This window comes from Erpetoichthys calabaricus, unplaced genomic scaffold, assembly GCF_900747795.2.
Source record: "Erpetoichthys calabaricus unplaced genomic scaffold, fErpCal1.3, whole genome shotgun sequence".
In the NCBI taxonomy this organism is placed as follows: Eukaryota; Metazoa; Chordata; class Cladistia; order Polypteriformes; family Polypteridae; genus Erpetoichthys; species Erpetoichthys calabaricus.
In genome coordinates, this window is record NW_026261604.1 from 90,001 (window position 1) to 95,000 (window position 5,000).

A 5,000-nucleotide genomic window follows, 5' to 3' on the forward strand; every position below is an offset into this window, starting at 1 on the left:
CAGAGGCAATGACTGATAAGGAAATGAGTGGAGGGACACCCTGCCATCAAGAGGGCATAGCAGAGGATGGTTTCGATCCATCGACCTCTGGGCCCAGCACGCCACTCTGCTAACTCCCAAGACTTTTGTTTCAGAATGCAAGTTCACTTGGATACAACCAGCTCTTGGAGAACAACTTGCTAATGGTTTCACAGTCGTGGATAAAGACCTTTTTGTAAAAACAGGTAAGAAAATTGATGTGACATTAGGACTTCTCAGACAGTTAAGATTTCACAGCAAAAATTAAAGATATGAAGCCTCGGGAGAACGTGACAGGAAACCGTGAAGAGAAAGAAAATTCAAACAAACACGTGAATTTTTGAAGATTTATGCCATTGGTACAATCATGCAAGAAATTATCCGTAATAGGGTCCTATAATGTGTGGATACTGTATTTGCATGCAGCTTTTATTTCAGATGCTGCTTTCTACTTAGCTCTTTCAAGTGCTTAACGTGAATTAGCTTGTTAGGCGGAAGAGTTCATCCTCCACCAACACACTTTGGAACACCCTCCAAAAGGTAAGAAACGGTGCCGGAAAAATAGAAAAATAGAACACACACCATTAGGCAGGTGGGATTTAACTTCCGTATCTGCACCCTTCAAATTCCTTCCATTGGATGGAACAAGTAAAGGTTTAACAGCTGAAAACAGAATAAGAGAAAGAAGAAGGAGAAATAGAGGAAACCAGCATAAAATCAGAGATTTTCATTGTAATTTTGTTAGATGTCTATTCTCTTTATTCTGGAAGAGTGAGTTAGACATTGAGAGACACACATGGAAAAAGAAACAGAGATAGGGATAGGGGAGGAAGAAAATGTCATTGAAATTTTCTGCCAACTTTCCCAGGATTTTGGCAAATGTCCTTGAAGTAAATGTACTGTGAAAGGGCAGTTTTGAGCAAGACATCCCAGATGGGACTCGAACCCACAATCCCTGGCTTAGGAAGCCAATGCCTTATCCATTAGGCCACTGGGACAAAATGCTCGCTGCTGGAATTGTTCATTTCTTTTTGCTTCTAATTAGATCTGAGTGGTAGAAAAAAAGAAGAGAACCGTTTAGCTCATGTAGGAGCGTTTCTTTCCTGTAATACTTTCAACAATGCAGTGGGTTTCTCTACAGTTGCTTCTGCTACAAAATTCAGAGGCAATGACTGATAAGGAAATGAGTGGAGGGACACCTTGCCATCAAGAGGGCATAGCAGAGGATTGTTTCGATCCATCAACCTCTGGGTTATGGGCCCAGCACGCTTCCGCTGCGCCACTCTGTTAACTCCCACGAAATTTGTTTCAGAATGCAAGTTCACTTGGATACAACCAGCTCTTGGTGAACTACTTGCTAATGGTTTCACAGTCGTGGATAAAGAACTTTTTTGTAAAAACAGGTAAGAAGATTGATGTGACATTAGGACTTCTCAGACAGTTAAGATTTCACAGCAAAAATTAAACATATGAAGCCTCGGGAGAACGTGACAGGAAACCGTGAAGAGAAAGAAAATTCAACCAACCACGTGAATTTTTGAAGATTTATGCCATTGGTACAATGATGGAAGAAATTATCCGTAATAGGGTCCTATAATGTGTCGATACTGTATTTGCATGCAGCTTTGATTTCAGATGCTGTTTTCTACTTAGTTCTTTCAAGTGCTTAACGTGAGTTAGCTTGTTAGGCGGAAGAGTTCATCCTCCACCAACACACTTTGGAAGACCCTCCAAGAGGTAAGAAACGGTGCCGGAAAAATAGAAAAATAGAACACACACCATTAGACAGGTGGGATTTAACTTCCGTATCTGCACCCTTCAAATTCCTTCCATTGGATGGAACAAGTAAAGGTTAACAGCTGAAAACAGAATAAGAGAAAGAAGAAGGAGAAATAGAGGAAATCAGCATAAAATTAGAGATTTTCAATGTAATTTTGTTAGATGTCTATTCTCTTTATTCTGGAAGAGAGAGTTAGACATTGAGAGACACACATGGAAAAAGAAACAGAGATAGGGGAGGAAGAAAATGTTATTGAAATTTTCTGCCAACTTTCCCAGGATTTTGGCAAATGTCCTTGAAGTAAATGTACTGTGAAAGGGCAGTTTTGACCAAGACATCCCAGATGGGACTCGAACCCACAATCCCTGGCTTAGGAGGCCAATGCCTTATCCATTAGGCCACTGGGACAAAATGTTCTATGCTGGAATTGTTCATTTCTTTTTGCTTCTAATTAGATCTGAGTGGTAGAAAAAAAGAAGAGAACCGTTTAGCTCATGTAGGAGCGTTTCTTTCCTGTAATACTTTCAACAATGCAGTGGGTTTCTCTACAGTTGCTTCTGCTACAAAATTCAGAGGCAATGACTGATAAGGAAATGAGTGGAGGGACACCCTGCCATCAAGAGGGCATAGCAGAGGATGGTTTCGATCCATCGACCTCTGGGCCCAGCACGCCACTCTGCTAACTCCCAAGACTTTTGTTTCAGAATGCAAGTTCACTTGGATACAACCAGCTCTTGGTGAACAACTTGCTAATGGTTTCACAGTCGTGGATAAAGAACTTTTTTGTAAAAACAGGTAAGAAGATTGATGTGACATTAGGACTTCTCAGACAGTTAAGATTTCACAGCAAAATTTAAAGATATGAAGCCTCGGGAGAACGTGACAGGAAACCGTGAAGAGAAAGAAAATTCAACCAACCACTTGAATTTTTGAAGATTTATGCCATTGGTACAATGATGCAAGAAATTATCCGTAATAGGGTCCTATAATGTGTGGATACTGTATTTGCATGCAGCTTTGATTTCAGATGCTGTTTTCTACTTAGTTCTTTCAAGTGCTTAACGTGAATTAGCTTGTTAGGCGGAAGAGTTCATACTCCACCAACACACTTTGGAAGACCCTCCAAGAGGTAAGAAACGGTGCCGGAAAAATAGAAAAATAGAACACACACCATTAGGCAGGTGGGATTTAACTTCCGTATCTGCACCCTTCAAATTCCTTCCATTGGATGGAACAAGTAAAGGTTAACAGCTGAAAACAGAATAAGAGAAAGAAGAAGGAGAAATAGAGGAAACCAGCATAAAATCAGAGATTTTCATTGTAATTTTGTTAGATGTCTATTCTCTTTATTCTGGAAGAGTGAGTTAGACATTGAGAGACACACATGGAAAAAGAAACAGAGATAGGAGGGGAGGAAGAAAATGTCATTGAAATTTTCTGCCAACTTTCCCAGGATTTTGGCAAATGTCCTTGAAGTAAATGTACTGTGAAAGGGCAGTTTTGAGCAAGACATCCCAGATGGGACTCGAACCCACAATCCCTGGCTTAGGAGGCCAATGCCTTATCCATTAGGCCACTGGGACAAAATGCTCTATGCTGGAATTGTTCATTTCTTTTTGCTTCTAATTAGATCTGAGTGGTAGAAAAAAAGAAGAGAACCGTTTAGCTCATGTAGGAGCGTTTCTTTCCTGTAATACTTTCAACAATGCAGTGGGTTTCTCTACAGTTGCTTCTGCTACAAAATTCAGAGGCAATGACTGATAAGGAAATGAGTGGAGGGACACCCTGCCATCAAGAGGGCATAGCAGAGGATGGTTTCGATCCATCGACCTCTGGGTTATGGGCCCAGCACGCTTCCGCTGCGCCACTCTGTTAACTCCCACGAAATTTGTTTCAGAATGCAAGTTCACTTGGATACAACCAGCTCTTGGTGAACAACTTGCTAATGGTTTCACAGTCGTGGATAAAGAACTTTTTTGTAAAAACAGGTAAGAAGATTGATGTGACATTAGGACTTCTCAGACAGTTAAGATTTCACAGCAAAAATTAAAGATATGAAGCCTCGGGAGAACGTGACAGGAAACCGTGAAGAGAAAGAAAATTCAACCAACCACTTGAATTTTTGAAGATTTATGCCATTGGTACAATGATGCAAGAAATTATCCGTAATAGGGTCCTATAATGTGTGGATACTGTATTTGCATGCAGCTTTGATTTCAGATGCTGTTTTCTACTTAGTTCTTTCAAGTGCTTAACGTGAATTAGCTTGTTAGGCGGAAGAGTTCATCCTCCACCAACACACTTTGGAAGACCCTCCAAGAGGTAAGAAACGGTGCCGGAAAAATAGAAAAATAGAACACACACCATTAGGCAGGTGGGATTTAACTTCCGTATCTGCACCCTTCAAATTCCTTCCATTGGATGGAACAAGTAAAGGTTAACAGCTGAAAACAGAATAAGAGAAAGAAGAAGGAGAAATAGAGGAAACCAGCATAAAATCAGAGATTTTCATTGTAATTTTGTTAGATGTCTATTCTCTTTATTCTGGAAGAGAGAGTTAGACATTGAGAGACACACATGGAAAAAGAAACAGAGATAGGGGAGGAAGAAAATGTCATTGAAATTTTCTGCCAACTTTCCCAGGATTTTGGCAAATGTCCTTAAAGTAAATGTACTGTGAAAGGGCAGTTTTGACCAAGACATCCCAGATGGGACTCGAACCCACAATCCCTGGCTGAGGAGGCCAATGCCTTATCCATTAGGCCACTGGGACAAAATGTTCTATGCTGGAATTGTTCATTTCTTTTTGCTTCTAATTAGATCTGAGTGGTAGAAAAAAAGAAGAGAACCGTTTAGCTCATGTAGGAGCGTTTCTTTCCTGTAATACTTTCAACAATGCAGTGGGTTTCTCTACAGTTGCTTCTGCTACAAAATTCAGAGGCAATGACTGATAAGGAAATGAGTGCAGGGACACCCTGCCTTCAAGAGGGCATAGCAGAGGATGGTTTCGATCCATCGACCTCTGGGCCCAGCACGCCACTCTGCTAACTCCCAAGACTTTTGTTTCAGAATACAAGTTCACTTGGATACAACCAGCTCTTGGTGAACAACTTGCTAATGGTTTCACAGTCGTGGATAAAGAACTTTTTTGTAAAAACAGGTAAGAAGATTGATGTGACATTAGGACTTCTCAGACAGTTAA

The 5,000-nt window shown here is 40.6% G+C and overlaps 4 non-coding genes across 4 annotated transcripts; all 4 read right to left on the reverse strand.

Annotated features, from left to right (window-relative positions):
- Positions 1–943: 943 nt before the first annotated feature.
- trnar-ccu (transfer RNA arginine (anticodon CCU)) lies at positions 944–1,016 on the reverse strand. The gene has a single exon. It is a non-coding gene; the product is annotated as a tRNA-Arg (tRNA).
- Positions 1,017–2,133: 1,117 nt separating this feature from the next.
- trnar-ccu (transfer RNA arginine (anticodon CCU)) lies at positions 2,134–2,206 on the reverse strand. The gene has a single exon. It is a non-coding gene; the product is annotated as a tRNA-Arg (tRNA).
- A 1,102-nt stretch (positions 2,207–3,308) lies between these two features.
- trnar-ccu (transfer RNA arginine (anticodon CCU)) lies at positions 3,309–3,381 on the reverse strand. Its single transcript has one exon. It is a non-coding gene; the product is annotated as a tRNA-Arg (tRNA).
- A 1,117-nt stretch (positions 3,382–4,498) lies between these two features.
- trnar-ccu (transfer RNA arginine (anticodon CCU)) lies at positions 4,499–4,571 on the reverse strand. The gene has a single exon. It is a non-coding gene; the product is annotated as a tRNA-Arg (tRNA).
- Between the last annotated feature and the right edge of the window lie 429 nt (positions 4,572–5,000).